The 19,822-nt window shown below is 40.9% G+C and overlaps 1 protein-coding gene across 1 annotated transcript in view; it reads left to right on the top strand.

Moving 5' to 3' along the window:
• Nucleotides 1-3,675: 3,675 nt before the first annotated feature.
• MET (MET proto-oncogene, receptor tyrosine kinase) overlaps nucleotides 3,676-19,822 on the top strand; it is a 135,280-nt gene continuing 119,133 nt past the window's right edge. The window contains exon 1 of the mRNA XM_032276217.1: nucleotides 3,676-3,878. The gene's annotated coding sequence lies outside the window, so the exon portion shown is untranslated. The remainder of the gene's footprint in view (nucleotides 3,879-19,822) is intronic.

Below are 19,822 nucleotides of genomic sequence, written 5' to 3'. Positions count from 1 at the left end.
CTATTCACCACACATTGCAAGCATGAAGCCCCTATTCTAAGAAGACTGCTTTCATTTTAATTTCAAATACAGCACCAACTTAGAGAGTGCCTTCAAAGATCCAAATTTTAATGTGTTAAAGGGAGAGTAAACAGATGGGTCACATTAGAGCAGAAGGTAGCTGCTCCTCTCTCTCTGGTCATAGCTACCACTAGGCCCATTTCAAAGTTAAGAGATGGGATCCTGTATATAGTTCAACATCATGTTACCCACAAGTGGGTGGACAAATACTACTCATGCCTTTAGATCATCTGTATTTTAGCAGACACTGTTCCACGTACTCTGCTTGTAGATCCTCATCTTATCCTCACAATAACCCTATCATGATCCCATTTCATAGATGTGACGCAGAAAGTTTAATCCACCTGCCTGTAGCTACACAGTGCAAGAGACGGAGCTGGGATTGAAATCCAGATTGTCTGGTTCTAAAACTCTTAACTATTACACTCAACACAGTGTTGAAGATATCACTCCCCATTTGAGGGGGTCTATCAGTTTTAATTGCTTTTGACTGCAGGTGACAGAAGTCCCAGCTACCAGTGTCTGGAACAAGTTTTGTTTTTGTTGTTTTTCCACAAGACAAGAAATCTGGAAGCAGGTATCTGCTGGCAGTAGTGCTGTAGCTCAGCAATGTTACCCCCAGCTTCTGCATGCTGGTCATAAGATGTTTAGCTCTCCACTGGACATCATATATGAAATCAAGATGCAAGAAAAGATAAGGGGTGGTACCAGCTTTAAACCCTTTCCCACAAGACCTCATCAGACTTCAGCTTATACCTCATTACCAGAATGATATCACATGGCCATGTCTAGCTGCACAGGAGTCTGGGAAAGCAAGTATTTCTCTTTTCCAGCCCCAAGAGTGGAGGCAGGAACTGGAAAATCTGGTTGGGAACAGGTGCTGTTTTAGCCAGCCAACAGTGTGGACCACAAGATATTTGGTTTGGTTAAGAAAATACCAACAGAACTTCATCATACAGCGTGTCACCCAACCCATGAACCCAAGGAAAGTTAAACAGCAACAATTAAAAGTTTGCTGCAAAACCAAAATTGAATTTTAGAACTCTTTTAAAATATCTGTTTCCATTCATTTCCAAAAATCTGAAATTGTCTGTAAGCCTTTTCCCTATCAAATCTGCCTAGGTAGTGTGTAAAAATTACTTGACTTTCACACACCCAGATACTTTTAGTTATGCTATTGTTAGCTATGTTATTTTCATAAAATGTTATCTCCTTATTTACAGTTAATAAGTCAAAATGACAATTTTTAATACAGTTTCAAAACTGGATTGGAATTTGTCAGTTATTAGAAACTAGGAAGCTTCAGTGCTAAAAATACATAACAGGTTGTTTGTATTTATCATCTATTTTATTTTCCAGTTGGGATTGGCTTTTCTGGGCCTTTCTACAACTTTAATTGTAAATTTTTTTCTTTTATATTTTTATCATGGCACTCAAACTCAGAAAACCTGTTAAGGCAACTACATAATGTGATCTAAAAATCCAGTTAACATATTGCTATGGAAACCAGGAAATAGAAACAGCACTCTAATCATTCCTTTAGACAACCATGGCTGTGTGTGTGTGTGTGTGTGTGTGTGTGTGTGTGTGTGTGTGTAAAAATTTTTAAATGCTTTAATTTATTCAACTTTTATTGAACGCTGTTACTGAACTCAAAATCTGTAATCGATCTGTTCATAAATAGGCCCAGTGTCTTGTAATCTGTAAATTAGTGTTTTTTAATGAGCCATAGTCATTGATAAATTATGCCATGCAGTATCAGGAAATCTCCAGTAGGGCCGCGTTGCTTATTTAGCCTGCCCAGCCCTCTTGGTAAGGTGTGAAGGACACGTGACTGGGCTGAGAGCTAAGTTCTAGCCTTGCCACTCTTACTAACCAGCCGTGTGACTCTCCTGGGAACTTTTAGAAACTCAGTTTCTTCATCTGCAAAATGGTTCAATGTAAGACTTTAGTAATGTAATGGGAACTTTCCTTTTCCATAAAATTGGGGAATCACAAGGTTAATCACTTTTGAGGATTGAAATCACTCTCTTTTTTTTTTTTTTTTTCGTTTGCTTGTTGTTTTTGAGACATAGTCTTGCTCTGTCGCCCAGGCTGGAGTGCAGTGGCGTGATCTCGGCTCACTGCAACCTCCACCTCCCTGGTTCAAGCAATTCTCCTGCCTCAGCCTCCCAAATAGATGGGATTACAGGCACACATCACCACGCCCGGCTAATTTTTTTGTATTTTTAGTAAAGACAGGGTTTCACCAAGTTGGCCAGACTGGTCTGGAACTCCTGACCTCAGGTAATCCGCCTGCCTCGGCCTCCCAAAGTGCTGGGATTACCAGCGTGAAGCCTGGGATCACTCTTGCATAACCTCTGATAATGCCTGCCACATAGTAAGCTCTTGAGAAATGATACGTACTCTTACTATATTTTTCAATCTTTAATTCTGTAGTGAATAAGACCTGAACCTGCATAGTAACTGTTATTTTCACCCATTACTTTCAATAACGAAGAGATCCACGTCTCATTATCTATTGCCATGATTGAACAAGCCCGCATGAGAGCCGGAACGAACTCAAGTTCTAACTGGCAATGCTCATTCCTTAGATCCTATTACCTTGGAGTGTTCATTTACTCTTGTAGGTCAGTGTCAACTTTTATAACGAAATATAAAATTATCCCAACACAATCCTAATAGAGTTCACCAAGGCCCCAAAAGCTCTTTTTAAAAAATCATCATAAGATTTCAACATTCAAGAATTAAACTTTTGTTCTGTTTTGCTTGCTCACCACTATTTGCTCAGTTATTTAATCAGCCTGCTTCCGGCTAAGAAAAAAAAAAAGTTGAAGAAATGGAAGTCTCCTCGGGGTTAAACTCCTGTGTTGTTCTTCCTTGCAGAAATCTGAGTTATTATAGTAGAGGATAATCGGTGCATAATGAAATCATTGGGACAATTCCTCCAACCACTCCTACCTCCGCCTCTAACAACGAACTCCTTGTTTCTGCGGTGCCCAAATCTCTCTATACCCGGGTGAATGCCAGGAGGTTAGCAGAGACGTGGGAGAGGCCGAGAGCAGAGCTCGCGCCCTTCCCGGGGCCAGCGCGCGGGGTGCCAGGAGGGTGCGCACCCTGCCTCTGCGCGCCGGGTGACACTCGCCGCCCAAGCGCCAGGAGGGGGAGACTCGGTCCCGCTTATCTCCTGCTGAGCTAACTTCAGACCGCCTGAGCTGGGGGAGGAGAGCGCGCAGCCAGGGCGAGAAAACTTCTCCACCTAGAAAGTTTCACCTTGTCGTGGGCGGGGCAGGGGCGGGAGGAAACGCGACCCCCGCGGGGCCAGGCGCGGCGCGGACGGCAGGAAGGGCGGGGGCCGATTTCCCTCTGGGTGGTGCCAGTCCGCACCTCAGCGGTCCTTGGAACCCGCGGACTAGGCGGACCGACAGCGCGCGAGGCAGACAGACACGTGCTGGGGCGGGCAGGCGAGCGCCCCAGTCTGGTCGCCTGGCGGTGCCTCCCGCCCTGACGCGCCCGGGCCGCCGCGGGCCGAGCGCCGATGCCCGGCTGAGTCACTGGCCGGGCAGCGCGCGTGTGGGAAGGGGCGGAGGGAGCGCGGTCGGCGGGCGGGGCGCTGGGCTCCGCCGGGCCGCAGGTGACCCGAAGGCCCTCGCCGCCCGCGGCGCCCCGAGCGCTTTGTGAGCAGATGCGGAGCCGAGTGGAGGGCGCGAGCCAGATGCGGGGCGACAGCTGACTTGCTGCGAGGAGGCGGGGTGGCGCGGAGCGCGCGGGTGGTCCCTGCGCCGCTGACTTCTCCACGGGTTCCTGGGCACCGCAAGGTAAAACTGCAGCCCCTCTTCAGATCCCGCACCCCACCCCTCGCCCCAGCAGTTCTGCTTTCTTTGTTCCCCTAAGAGACCTGACTGCCGTTCCAGGGGGCAAAACCACGGAGGTGGGAGAGAGTTTAGGAGCTTCGGAAACTGAAGAGACATGGCCAGGAGGAGGGCGAAACGAGAATGGGGCTTGTCGTTTTAGAGGGTTGCTTCTGATGGCCACCTGTGTGACTTAGGAGGGAGAGGGGCGCTGGGACAGCGGGTGATGTGTGACTGTTATGGCCCAGCAAGTTTTAAAGCTAGTATCTGACTCAGCCCTTACAAAAGGGATCAGGTCATCCTCGTCCCACCGCGATGCAGTCGGCAAGGTTTGAGCTGAGCTGTTTCCTTGTTCCCAGCCTTGCTTTATCTGTATTATGTCGGGGTCCTTCCAAGGGGCAGGTGTTTCTGTGAAAGTCTGAATTTTTCATTTCTGGCAATCACGCGGGGCGTGTGATCCATCCATTTTCCATCGTACCTTATCTCTTTCTGGGGCTTGTGGAGGCCATCTATCTTATTAGGTGAAATGGATTATAACCAGAGGCTGGGCAATGTGGCCATAGTGCTGACCCGATAATTAAAGCACCAGTGAAGTACTTTCCCTGACTATTGTCAATGCAAAATTTACTCCGAGGTACTGTTTCCCATTCGTATCTTTTATGTTTTAAAAGAACCATTTGCTAATTTGGCAGTTGGAGAGGGCTCCAGTGGCTCATGCATGAATAGTTGCCCAGTGTATTTTACTTTATCACAGTTTTATGTTCAAAGGAGCCTTCGGGCAGAATGAAATATTGTCAGCTCTCTTAGGCAAAATAATCAAGATACCTTAATTGCTATGTTAAGATGGTCCATGAATGTGAGAGGATTGTAAAAACTGACATTGGAGACAGTATAGACTATCTGGACCCTCTCTTGAATTTTAAGAAGATTGTTCACATTCTGTAGCTTTGGGTGGAGGTTTATTCTGTCGCCAGACACATGCACATTGCCATGCAAATGAATTCAGAAAAACATTATATTCCCTTACAGCTAAACTATTATAGCTGACTAATGAATATTTTCTGCATGAAGATGATCTGAAAATGATGTACATCGTGTTTCTCTGTGCTATGGGGACATAAATTGCATTTTTATGTACAGAGTGTAAGTGGTGCTTGGATTATTTACAGGTACATAGCTTTCCTTCCTTGTTCTAAGCTAATTGAGCTTTGTTTTTAACATGTAAACTTCCATAATGGAACAGAAGTGAGGTACTTTGGTTCCTATCATTTGCAAGTCTGTGGTGTAGTCAACAGGGAAAATTTACATCATTCATAAGAAAATTTTGTAGTACCAAAAATGTGTCTGATAGCCTAGAAAATGTATTGGTGTTTTAAAAATTCTATTCAGTTTTCAAACTTAATGGTGCATAAGTTATTAACGTAAAAATATTTTGCTTTTAACGTGATGGAATTTGTGGCATATATAGAGGATGGTCTGCCGACTACTGCTTTTTCAAAATTGCTTTGTTCTTGATACATGGCAATAGAGGTTTACATTAGATGTATACTACATGCTTTCAAAATTAGTGGATGGAGTTTATCTTCATGATAAAAATGTACCAGATTAATCATAGCCAGTCAACATGAAAGCTCATAACTAATATTTTCACTATTTTTAAACCTATAATAGAGAAAAATGGCCCTTTTCTAAGCAGAAGAAATATCCATATTTTATAAATTCCTTTTAAGACTATGTAAGTATATGCGTTGCATTAATCTTGAAATCTTTAAAAAAAATTGTCTTAATGAGGGGTAGACTGAGAAATACATTTCAAAAATCAATTTCCTTAGCTGTTGTTAAAATATTGTTCAAAATAGCATTAGTCTAATTATCCTTCTGCAAATCTGCATAATAGTCTCAAATAAACTTTCTCAAATGTGGTCATCCCAAAAACAATGTGAATAACTCAAAGGGGTTAACATCCTCTAACTCGCTTATATTCTCCAAGTGGCTGCACCAAAGACATGATGACAGTCCCATGGTGAGCACAGTTCCTCACACATTCAGATTATCTCCCATTTCTCTGTCCTCTTCCTCCTCAACCCTTTCCCTTGGCTTGATCAGAGCTGCTTCCAAGGCCTTCTGTGCCCCCATTTCTCCAGCCCAGTTTGCTGGTTTCTTCTTTAGGCATTAGGCTTAGTGATCCTCACCAGAGTCATCTATGCTTTCTTTTTCATGGTCTAAATCCCTAAGATTTCCTTGGTCTGCTGTGTTTATTCATGGGATACTTCATTTCCTCTTTGTGCCCTCTTATGGGGAGAAAATGTATGTAGACACTCAAGTGTCAGGAAGTGAGCCTTCTTTTCCTGGCTGGTGTATGCTGAAACTAGTGTTTTTGACAGCAAGCCCTCAGGGAAAGAGTTTCTTCATGGGTTTTCCTAGTGCAAAATAAATAGTCACGTCTCAGGAATAAATGATAGGTACACTGACTAATGTTAGTTCAGAATCACTTTGATGATGTGTTCTCAACTGATGCTGGGTTGCTGCCAGACCCACATTTCCCTGACCAAAAATAAGTAGGACCTATATATTGAGTATCATATGTGCCAGGTACTAGAACATTTTCTTTAAAAGAAAGAAATGGAATATGCCCTTGAAGAGTTTACAATCTAGATATACAGACAAATATCACATAAAAAATGAACCCAAATCCATAATTTTTAAGGGAACATCACACAAGAAACACTTTCAAAATCATCCTATTTGCTAATAAATAATAGAATTTTTTAAATCAAAAATTGGAACTTAAAAACCTTAAAATTTGCAAGCTGTGTCTGCATATATCATCTTTCTGATACCAAAACAATCTTACAAGATAGGCAAGTCTGATAACATCTTAACATTCTCATGTTATAGACAAGGAAACTGAGTTTGAGACTAGCTCCATGTTATTTCAATAACACCATACCACCTCTCCCCAGACATCAGCTATTGGAAATGTTTTCCACAGAGGCATAATTAGGGATGCTTAAGATAGTAATAAATGATGAATATAACATATCTAGTCCCTGCAGTTTTTCTCACCTTCTCTTTCTCCAGTTCTTGCTTTTTTTAAATTTTAATTTATTGTTCTTTCTTTTTTTTTTTTTTCTTTGTAGTAAGACACACCAAGAAAAGGTTTCATTCATATGTGTGGGGTATTCTGCTCCTGTTATCAGGATTAAGAGCCGTGAATAATTTTGTAATCTATCCTTCTATCAGAAAGCACATTCCCAGATATCTTTTCAGCTGTGTTAAACAGTTCCCCTAGGGATTTGTTTCAATAAAAACATCCAGTAAAATCTGACTACTTTGCTTTTCATGGGACAAAGTGAAGAAAGCGTTTGTATAAGCTGTAAAACTTAATTGAGAGAAAAATCACGTGTGTTATTTGTAGCAGAAGGTGTGAGCCCGGTGAAATAAAAAACAGTTAACTTTGTAATCACATACCCAGGTACACATATTTCTCCCTGTGATTGCATAAATGTGTGCAAGTATGTTTATGCAGGTTACTCACATTGATTTTAATTTCTATAATAAATTATGTAGCTATAGGGCCCATAGGCAATTATACAATGGGCAATCGAATTTGAAAATGTATTTCTACTAATATAATAAAGGAAAGCAATTATGAAATGTGCTTAGAGAATCACAGGTTATAGTGAAAGCCAGGTTCCTGTACTCCAAGAATGTGAATGAGGATTTAATCATTCATTCAGGATAATTTTTTGACAACTTACCAGGCGTAGCTCTAAAATCTGATGTTCCCACAGAGAATAAAACAGACAAAAATCTCTACCTCATGACGCACTGTTCTATTGAGTTGGGAAACAATAATGAAATACATAACTAAATGTGTTGTATGTCAGGTGATAACAGCTTCAAGGTAGAATAAAATGGAAAAGAGAATAGGAACCGTCAAGGATAAGAGGAAGTGGGATGGTGATTGAAAAGCTCAATAGTGAGGTCAGAGAAGGCTTGTCTTCAAAGGTGGGCTTGGGGATAGAGCCTGAAGGAGATGAGGAGGTGAACCAGGTGAATATCAGAGCACTTTTTAGGAGTGCCATTCGCATCTTGCTTTTCCTGAAATTGTGCAGTTCACAGCTCACAAAACTGTCCTTAGAGTCCCTGGTTTTATAGGGCGATACCTTAACAGTGCCCCTGATTTTGTAGGGAGATACCTGGACAGTGCCTGCCATCATTAGCTACAGTCTTAAAGATGAAGATACAGGAGTGGCCCACATCTTTTGGTTTATAAGATATGGAAGATGAAGACCCAGAGTGTTTCTTTGCATTCACCTGGTCCCATCCCATACCCCACTCTCTTTCAGAGATATTGCTCCATTCGGACAACTTTCCTTCTTCTTTTCCACACTGGGAGCCTGGCACAGTGGAATTTGTTGAGAATAATACCCATGGCCTTTTTTGCTGATCCCTTCTGTGGTGTAAATCTAAAGACAGCAAGAGGCAGTTGCTGATGGCGTGCAGCATCTGCTATGCACTTCTTTCTCTCCCCCTCATGCTCCTTCCTTTTCCCTGTCCAGTATGAAGTAACTGCATTAGATTTTCTTCCTCTTTTCTTCCTGTTCCCTTATTCCCCTATTTTTATCCTGTATCAAGATTTGCAGATACCCATGGCCTTTTTCGCTGATTCCTTCCGTGATGTAAATCTAAAGACAACAAGAGGCAGTTGCTGATGGTGTGAAGCTCTGTCTGCTATACACTTTGTTCTCTCCCCCTCATTCTCCTTCCTTTTCCCTGTCCAGTAGGAAGTAACTACATTGAATTTTCTTCCTCTTTTCTTCCTGTTCCCTTGCCTATTTATATTCTGTATCAAGATTTTCAAACAGGTAACTTAAATCAGGAAAACTAACCTTTTCATTAGGGATTGACGAACTGCTTAGGAAAAGCCCTACCTAAGAGGGGCAGTCACCACTTGGCATGATTAGAGCTCCCACGAGGCTCCGTGTATGGCATGGGCCGATGTGGTAGTATCTTTCAGATTTTCAAGAGAAGCTAGAAATCTCCCAATTTTAAAATGTTGACTCAGTATCTTTAAAATGCTGTACAGCTTACAGCGGCACAAAGTCTGCAGGCCAGATTGGGCTCCTGATGGTCCCAATTGCAGCAGCATGCATGGCCCAAGAGCCCCAGGACTGCTTCTACCAAGTATTTTATTTTCTAAAATTCTCAGAAAATTAACTGGAATTCTCTGGAAAATTAACTAAGCAAATTTTTAAAAACCAATATTTTATGTCAGTTTCTATTGGCATGTACTTATTTTTCTATCAATATCAGCCCACATACTTTACATCAAACTATGTACATTTCTAAACTGAATGATAATCTAGTTGTTTCATTCTTAAACTGAAGTAGTCATTTTTTGAAACCTGAATCCATCATGGCTTTATGCATCAATTTCATTTCCAAGTTCTCTGATTCAGGATAAACTCCCCTTTTGGAATATTCTCTTCCGCCTCCCCCCCCAACTCTTCTCTGGAAATGCCTGAACTTCACCCATTGTTATTACCCTGCCATTGAAATTCAAAACATGCACTGCCCTGCTGATTTCCAGTGCCCTTTACAAGCAATCAGATCGGTGTTAAAATCTATTTTTCCAAAGGAATAAAAGCTCACAGGTTGTGCGCTAACTTGTTTCCTTTAATCCTAAAATCTCGGTGAAATGCCCAAGCTAGCAGCCCCACTGAAGGCCATTGTGTTAGAAAGGAAGATTATGTACTGTATTACTTCTCACTATTTGAAATACAAATATAATAATATATCATGAAACAGTGCACATATTAAGATCAGTGGCCTATTCCTATTACGAAATGATCTCCTACTTCCTTGATAGTTGGAATTCTAAGGCAGCACCCAGACTCTCAGGTCCCATTTGAAATTGTATGTTTTTTTAAAAAAAGAATGACTTGGGGAAAAACTGTTCAATAAGACCATGGAAGATTTCTAATTTTTAATATTTTATTAAAAATGTAAAGAAAAGCATGGAAAGCTGAGACTTTTGAAATAATGTAGTCTTTCCAAGTCAGAGAAAGAGAGAAGTGGTCAATTTGTTATTAGAGATAGGTTGCCTCCTTTGAGACCTAATCATGTGGGAAAGGAAAACCCAGCCGAGTTTGGGTCCATAAGACAACTCAACCTAGCTTTAAAAGTAAGTTTTGGCTTTCCTTGGGACCAGAGTGTGTTTAGACCAGCATTTTAGCTCTTAAATTTTAAACCTAGGGGCCTTTTAAGGGAAATTTAATCCATGTGTTTTTGATTCACTAAATCTAAATCATTACCCACAAACGGTATGTCCCTCTAAGCTCTTTGATGTCCAAGAAATCTTTAAAATCATGTAAGGCATTTTTGTTCCAGAAAAATGGGAAGTTGGTTTTTGCTAAGCATCAGAAAACAGCATCCTCAAAAATCTGATTAGGTCTAAAATCCTGCAACCATGACAGTATGAATGTTTGAATCATGCAATATGAAAATTTTAATTCCTTTTAAAGTCCTTCTTTATCCATAGTATTCAGTTGTAATCCTTACTAACCTCAAGGAAAATATTTTGACACATTTCCTCTTTGTTTTATAATATAAATATAAAGCCCAAATATTTATCATTTTATTCTGACACATAGTAGGTACTCAGCAAATATTTTGTAGAGTGTTAAATGAATGACTTTTTCCTTTCCCCAGAAACTTCTAGCTAATATCAGTTCTTCTATTCAATATTGATATCCATCTGTCATACCTTGGAATGAGATCTATTCTGAGTCAGTGACCCCGTTCAACAAATTTTTAAAATAAGCCGTCTAACTAAATATATGACATTTATTGAAATTCATTTTGCACCATGAAGCAACTGCCTTGCAAAGAGTGCTGAAAATAGGAAGGAATTTCTGGACTAATTTGATTAAATATTCAGTTGTTGCCATATGCTTTCTGAAAATTGATTCCCCCCATTTTACTATTCCTGTCATCCTTCCTCCCACCTTGACATGCTTACTGATTGAAAGCTATGCACAGAAAAAGCGCAGGTTGCTTGTATGTATAAGCAAGAGCAGCAAGTCCAAACAGGCTTAGAAAACGTAATGCTACAATCACAAGTTGTCATAATATAGGAGAGGGGGGAGAGGAATACTCAACAATAAGAGTGGTGTTGGGTATTGCTCCAAATTACTTGGATGACACATCTTTGAAGTCTATTGTGTGGGGGAAAAGCACCTTCTTGCTGTAGTTAGATTTCCTGTTTGTGAATGTGTATTTTCTGGTAACTAGACTTCCTATATGAACTCAGCATAGCTTTAAGTGCAGTTCAAATGACATGATTAGAGAATGGCTGCTTTGGAGGCACCAGCTCCTTCTCTCTTAAAGAAAAACTATCATGCTGAAACATAGGCATTGAGATCTTTCTTGATACCATATTGTGAATTTCTAATGGCTTGTCACATTTTATCCTGAGAAAACCCTTTCTGATGAAAAGTGTGTTGTTCTAGTATCACATTAGGGGTGATGGAATTGGCACTTTCTTATATCTTGAGGGGGCAGGGGGAGTAAAAGGAAAATTATGTTCATATGGTCTTAAAATAGAGATTCTCTGAGGTTAACCTGAAGATTTACTAAACATATCGTCGTTACAACTTGTTTTGACATTTAATTGTAGATAGCATTGTATCAGCAGTGACTTATTTATAGTTTTGTTTAGGCTTGCCTAATTTTTATTTCATTGGTAGAACCAAACCATCAGTAATAAATCACGTCAGTGTTTTTGTACACATTCATATTTATATGACTTAAAACCCCAATGTAAAGGTCTCACAACTTGAAAAATGAATGAATGCCTGAGTATTTGAACAGCTGGGAAAATGTAGTTCAATTTAAGAAAGATTTTTTTGTGATAATTCTTATGCCATATATAGAACACAGATAATAAAGGAGAAGGCCTGGAGGTTTGGATGGCATATTGGATCAATGAGGCAAAGGGAGGGGAAAGGTGGGCAGGATATGCTGAAGAGTTATGGCCTTGAGTACGCCCTAAGTCATAAAGAGAGTTTAAGAGTGTACCTTTAAGAATCAGGCTGCCTGAATTCTAAGTAGCAAAGAGGCAGGTCAAAATGGGGAACAGGCTAGGCACAGTGGCTCACTTGTAATCCCAGCATTTTAGGAGGCCAAGGTGGGTGAATTGCTTGAGCTTAGGGGTTTGAGACCAGCCTGGGCAACATAGCAAAACTCCCCTCTTAAAGAAATACAAAAACTAGCTGGACATGGTGATGCACCCCTGTAGCTCCAGCTACTGAGGAGGCTGAGATAGGAGGATCACCTGAGCCCAGGAGGCTGATGCTGCAGTGAGCCGAGATCGCACCACTGCACTCTAGCTTGGGTGACAAAGAGAAACCCTTTCTCAGAAAAAAAAAAAAAAAAAAAAAAAAGGCAGGGATGGGGGAGGGTGTGGAATAAAGCAAAGCTCACGGGAAAGTGGTAGGGCTCAGGGTGAGCAAAGCCTAAATTTCTGCCAACTTGTGTTACACGTGGTTTGATTCTGGGAAAAAATAGACCGTCATCTATCCAGTCCTAAATTGAGCCTTTTAGTCGGTCCTCCCCTCAGCTACCAGAAAGAATAGCAGGAATATGTCACAGAAGCCGCAAAAGCTTTTATTCTCAGTGTCAGAGGCATGTCCTAAGTACTCTGTTATCTACTCCCAGACACTCTAAATGAAACTTCATTTTCTCTGAGAAAATCAAAATATAAAAAGAAAACTCAGGCAAATTTATAAAGGTTTTACACCATTTTCATGACTGAAATGTTCTAGCATATTAGGCATTGTAATCTATAAATTCCTGTTGGGACTGAAAGTTATGGTCCTAAAACCTTTATTTGTAACCCTTTTCCACTAGGATGTCGCCTGCTGGGGATATAGACTAGCTTTCCTTAAGGATGTTATCTTGAGACAGTTTTCTTGGGCCTTGAATATACAAAGTTCATAATAGTGTGAATATAGGAATTATGTTTTTCTATTCTAAACACGAATTCAGACAGTGATATAAAGATTTTAGGAAAGCTTCTATCAAGGCCTGCCTTCACTGCCTGTCTTTTTGCTCCTCTGAGGGTCTTAGGTGAGCCTGTCACCTAACTCTGCCCTTACTTCAAGCAGAATCCATTTGGCTCCAGTCAGTAGCTACACTGTCCAAAGTGAGCCTGTGGTCTCACAGCTATCTGGTTAATACAGGGACAGCAAACCAATAGAATCGCTTAGGACCTAGGCAAAACTTTGGGCTTAAAATATTGCCTTAGCTATTGTTGTTTTCAATGAGCATCAAACAGTATGATATTTTAAGTTCTATTGAATTACGTAAAGAAGTAACCAAAGCAGAGATTGTTGACAAAAAAAAAAAAAAGCTTCCTCCTAAGAGAAATGAATATGCATTTTAGATTTTTCAAAAATTCCCTTTCTGTCTTGTCAAAATTAAGATATTTCTAAATTTTATTTCAGTATCACTAACACATACTTGGATTATTGTTCATTGAAATCTGTACATCAAAGCCCAGTGATTTTATACATTCTTCTGGTCTTCAAAGAGCTTACCAAAAAAAAAAAAAAAAAAAAAAGTTCTTTAAATCACCAGAAAAGTGCAGATAAAATCCCAGACAGTTTCGTTAATGACAATGAAAGGTGACAGCCGTAGAATCTATGTCATAAGTTGATTAATTATTTTCCAAATGTTATTAAAGATTTTAGACTAATAACTTAGACTGGTATCCAGGATCAAGATTCCTTCATAATCCCTAAATGGGTTTTAATTTTCAGAGTTAGATGATCATTATATGTGATTCATTTCTTTAACATTATTAGACTGTTGACTTTATTGAAAAGAGAGCAGAGTATCTGTTTCAATGTGTTTTCTTTTCCCTGAAGTTATTCCTTGTAGAACTCAATAAAACTGGTTTTGAAATAAAAATAATCAAATGCTGGCATTTTCTCTTAATAAAGACCTATAGACTTGATGGATTACATAAACATCACAAGGAATTTACTACAGAATTCATAATTATGTAACCATTTCATTCCCAAATCTGCCTATGGAGAGTATAGGCATTCAATGAGAATTTGCATTAGCGTAAGGATGACCCGGAGTGAATTTTCATTCTTGTTTTGATTCTTTCCCATTTTGCCCAATTCATAGCACCTGCCTCTCTTAACCAGCAAATCTATTTGCATGTCTCCAGTCCCATTTTTCGCCGTGCCCATTGAAGTGATTTCATACTCTCACCATTTCTTAAGCTCTTGCATCTTTTGGGCTCCCTTTATTCTCAGTATAAGATCTTCCTTTATATTTTAGAGAGTAAACACGAACGCAAGTTGTTTCCATGTCACTCATTATTACCTCTTTCTGTCTCAAAGGATGAAGAGTCTTTTCTGTCTCAAAGGACGAAACAGTCCTAGGTCTTTTCTACCTAGGTCTTGACCCCGTTCTTCCCCACACCTTCGAGCACCTTCTCCATCTATCCTACCCACCCTACAACCCTTCCCATCTTTAAAACCTCCCTTGCCATCTCACTTTTTAAAATATATATATTTTAGGCTTAGTGGTACATGCGAAGATTTGTTACATAGGTAAACGTGTGTCACAGGGTTTATTTCATTACCAGGTATTAAGCCTAGTACCCAATAGTTATCTTTCCTGTTCCTCTCCCTTCTCCCACCCTACCGCCTCAAGTAGACTCCAGTGTCTGTTGTTTCCTTCTTTGTATTCATAGGTTCTCATCATTTAGCTCCCACTTATAAGTGAGAACATGCACTATTTGGTTTTCTGTTCCTGTGTTAGTTTGCTAAGGATAACAGCCTCCAGCTCCATCCATGTTCCTGAAAAAGACAGGATCTCATTTTTTATGGCTGCATAGTATTCCATGGCTTCACTATTTTTCATTCAACTCCTACTCAACTTACTGACTCTTCTAGAAAGAAATAAAATACACATGTCAGACATTTTAATAGGACCTTGAATACATAATTTCCTTAAGTATTCAGTCCTGTTTTCATCTTATCCTTTAAATAAAGAATTCTTGAAAATAAATGTCTAACTTAGTTTCTCTACTTTCTTCATTCCCATTGATTCTTAAGTCGTTCAACTCAAGCAGTCTGTTCCACACTCCCAAGAAAGTGTCCTCATTCTAATCACCAGTACCCTCCTCATGGCCAGATCTTATGGGCACTGGTTTTTATCCCTTTTGACCACTCTGTAGAATTTGACACTATACATTTTATTTCTCCCCTCTTGAAAGTTCTCCTTTAGCTTACCTGTCCACATTTTATTTGGTTACAATTTTTCTTTTTACCCTTTGGAACATAAAGGTTCGATTCTAGTCTTCTTTTAGGGTCCATCTGAATTCCTCCTTTCTACTTACAAAACACATTCACAGGCGATCTCACCTCAGTGACTTCCAGTACGCCAATGGACGAGTGGTTCACAAACTGCTCTCTCACTTCCTCTTTTCTCCAGACCACCGCTTTTATGTTGTTGGCTACCTTATACACTCCTCCACTTAAATGACCAGCAGCTACCTAAGAGTTATTAACTCAACTAATTACTTTTGCCCTCCAAGTCTCCTCTGCCTATTTTCCTTACCTTGGCTTATGATACCCAGATAGACATTTTTTTAGCCACTCTTGGTTTTTCAGTCTCCTCTACAAAATCCATATTGAATTATGCCCATATAAATTTTCTCACTTTAATATCTGTGTACTCTTATCATTCCTTTCTTTCCATAGTGCTAGAAACTTTGTCCAGGAACATTCTTTCATATATTAATTGTTCCTGTTGTCCATTCATTCAACAAATGCTTACCAAGTACCACATAATGACACTATGCTAAGGGCTAAAAGTGGAGCTTACGCTCTGATGGGAGACATAGATAAGTTACTACACAGCATGAGAAAGGCTGGATAAGGGGAAGGTGGGTTTGGTGTTCAAGCATGTGGGAGAGTTCCTAATCCCTTACTAGAGAGCGAGAGAAGCATCAGAGAAGGCTTCCCAGAACCATTACCTAAGATAAGGCTTGAAGAGAGAGGACAACTTATCCGTGTGAAGGTGAAGGCAAGAATATCCATAAAGAGGGATCCACACGTGCTGAAACTCAGAGTGGGTGAGCGCATGGCTTGCTTCAAGAACTGGAAGAGGGCAGAGTGGCCAGAGCCTAGATTTCTAATACAGTGATGGTGAAAGGCAAGGCTGGAGAGTGGGGCAGAAGCAAATGATATGCAGCTTGTAAGCTCTGCTAAGGAGTTGACCTTTTGTTTTCAGCAAAGAAGTGACATAGTCAAATTGTCAGTTTAGAAAGATATCTCTGGTATGTTGGGGGGCAGATGATCAGGATGAGAATGGAGAGGGAAGACCAGCGAGGAAGCTGTTGTAGTAATCCAGGTAAGAAGGGATGCTGCCCTGACCATGGGCATGGAAGCCACTAAGAAGATGGATATGTTTATAATACTCGTTGGTGGGCATCAAGGATGATGTTCTGGAAACATGGGGCATGTTAGGCCCTGAGGTCGGATACAGAGAGGGAGAGCGGGTTTCGTGGGAGTAGATGGAGTACCAGAAGGATATCTGACTGCTCCTTTTTGGTCTCTTGTCCCATCTGTCTTTGTCTCCTGGCCTATTAGCTTTGGTGTCCCCAGTGCTCAGTCCTCCTCTCTTCATTCTCTACACTCCTCTCCTCGGGGCCTCCTCCACTCTCATGGCTTTTCATGCTGTCTACACACTGACAACTTCTTAATTTAAATCTCTGGCCCAGATCTTTCTCCTTAACCCCAGGACACAAACATCCAGCTGCATGCCCAGCATCTCCACTTAGATCCCTACAAACCATCTGTCAGGCAGGGTGCAGTGGCTCATGCCTGTAATCCCAGACCTTTGGGAGGCTGAGGTGGGTGGATCACTTGAGGTCAGGAATTCGAGACCAGCCTGGCCAACATGGTGAAACCCCATCTCTACTGAAAATACAAATATTAGCCAGGCGTGGTGTGTGCCTGTAATACCAGCTACTCGGGAGGCTGAGGCAGGAGAATCACTTGAACTCAGGAGGCAGAGGTTGCAGTGAGCCAAGATGGCACCACTGCACTCCAGCCTGGGAGACAGAGCAAGACTCTATGTCAAAATAAAAATAAATAAATAAAATCTCCGTCATGGGCAAAACTACACTCCTGGTCTTCTTATATCCCACAAACTTGCTTCACCAACTAGAGTCTGCATGTTGGTAACTGACAAAGCCATTGCCTCCATTAAAAAAGTCAAAATCCTTGGAATATTCTCGACTCCATTTTTTCTCACATGCCTCGGATCTGACTCCATCAGTAAATTTGGATGGAGTTTGATCTGAGGCATGTGACAAAATAGTTTGCTCTATCTTTAAAATAGGACCAGAATTCTGCCACATCTCCTCACTCTCTCCTTTCTCCCTGGCCCAGGCCACCGGGATCCCTCTCCTGGAATACCACAGGAGTTTCCCAGCTGGCCTCGCTGCTCCACCTTTGCCCTGAACTGCCTCCCCCCAGCCACTAGCAGTGTTCTCTCCCACGCGATGGAGATGATTACCTTCTAACATAATCCCCCCTTGTTCAACACCTTGCAATGACTCCCCATCTCACTCCAATAAAAACCTGAATCTCCCAGGGACCTTGCAAGACCTTAGATGCTCTGATTCTTTCCCCTCCCTGATCTCAGCTCCCAGTCACCAAAGCCCAGGCTTACTGGTCCCCTTGCTGTGCTTCAAACACACCAACCATGCTCTTAGTTCTTCCTTCTTGCCTCTGCTCTGAAATCTCTTTTCCCATCTCAGATAGCTGGGTCCACAAAAGCTATCTTCCCAATTTCCAAGCTATAAACCTATCCCTGTACCTGTCTTCCAGGCAGTTCTGATACCCCAGTCCTGCTTTTTGTTTTTCCCTGTAATGCACATCAACTTCTAAAACACTACATGATCACCTTGTTATGGGTATTAATCGTTGCCCCCAGCTAAAAAATAAATTCCACAAGAGCAGGGGTGTTGGGTTTTGTTTACTGATCTATACCAAGCATCTGATGCATAGCAGGATCCCAATAAATATTTGTCAAATTTGGTCTTAAATAGCTATTGGATAGGCAAAAGTGATATTTGAGAGATGGGTTTCAGGACTCTCTGAAGACCCTTCAACAAAACATACAAAACTTTCTGTGATGTGGTTGCAGCCTAATTTTATACCTTCCTCCACTGTCACCCCAGCCCACCTGGCCTCTATGCTAATTGCAGCTTCCTGAACAACCCTGCACCTTCTCCCCAGGTGCCTGTGTGTGAGTCCACTCCACCCAAAATGTCTGGTTGCCTACCTCACCTGCACCTGAGCAACTCCAACTTATCCTGCAAGGCACAGCTCAAGCAGTATCTCCTCTGAAATACTTGTCAGCCCCACTTTCTGTCTACAAAGTTAGCTCTTCCCTCTGCTGTTCCAGTGACATGCTCACACCTTTACAGCACAGGCTGGGAGTATTGCGGGTGGAAGGTGAAGATTCCCAGTCAAGGGGCAGCAACTGTATTTTTGGAAAAGTTACTTGTTTTAATTTCTTGCCCTCTTTTCTCTCTTCTGTTTCTCTCCTCCCCCATAAACACACATACTGCCTATATACACACAACCTGCCCTGAATTGATTTTCCTTGAATTGATGAGTTACGTAAATGCGATCCTAAGCACAGTTGTTTTCAGGTTCTCCTAACCTTTTGCTTTATTGATTTTGTAAGGATCCAGAGTGTTTACTGAGTTTCAGAAATTGGATTCTGTAATTATTTTTCTGTGCTATCCTAGTTTTACAAGAATCCATTTGCTCAGCATTCTCCGTTTGAAAATATTTAAGATTTTTGTAGAAAGTTTTGTTTGGTTCTTTATTTTCTGGCGACATATTGATCTCAACATAATGCTATTTATATGCTTTTAATTCTTCCAACACTGTTAGAATTGCATTATGCTCGCTCAGTAAATCCACATCTATACAAAATATGGCCAGGTTAGGCTATTCCTTCACATTCGCAGCATTCTCATGACTTCTAACAGTTCTTGTCAACTTTGTCTATAAACCCATAAGAAAATGTCATATACTGACAATTTTGAACTTGAAAAAGAGACCTTAGTTCATTCCAGGGTCAGCGTCTACTTGCAAACATTGATTTCCAAGAAAATTTCTCAGGTGTGAGAAAATAAGCTAATTAAATTCAGAACTAAGAGAAAATAGTGTTACAAGGAACTCCCACCTCATTCAAATGCTCTGCGTTTTGGGACTAGAGGGAGCCTGGCCTTTGGCACCCTCATGTCTCTCCCCTTGTCTCTCTATCCCTGGGTGCTGATTTCTCTTTCTTTATGTGGCAGCCACTATGAAAAGAATGGGGCTCACTCACCACCTGCATTCCTCCTCACCCATTTGATGTCTGCTTTCGATAACACCAGAGGAAACTGATCAGTCATATAAATCCAATCCTGAGCACAGTTCCTCGTTTGGAATTGTACCATGCCTTATGCCGAGGACATTTTCAAACACGGAGGGAATGTCTGATTCATTCATGAGTAATGTAACAGCTTCCTCTCCAATTTGCCTCCCTTCAGCGGTTCACATTCTGACTGTTCAGTCAGTTTATCCTTTCCCAATCCTGTATTTGAATGCAACTGGTAAAGGTTGCTTGGCTGATTTTTTTTTTTTTTTAACATATAGACTTGGAAAGATGTTTCTCAAATGTGACTTGTGGATTTATGATATTCAGTGTTCCTGGATTAATTCAACAAAAACTGGTAACACTGTTACACAATCAGAATTACAAAATTATGTCCATCCATTTGGCTGAAAAATACAAAAAAAAAAAACTTTTGTAGG

Source organism: Sapajus apella, unplaced genomic scaffold, assembly GCF_009761245.1.
Source record: "Sapajus apella isolate SASKATOON/1434 unplaced genomic scaffold, GSC_monkey_1.0 scaffold7, whole genome shotgun sequence".
Lineage (NCBI taxonomy): Eukaryota > Metazoa > Chordata > Mammalia > Primates > Cebidae > Sapajus > Sapajus apella.
The sequence above is the reverse complement of the archived record's forward strand: the minus strand, read 5'-3'. Positions and strand labels throughout refer to the sequence as shown.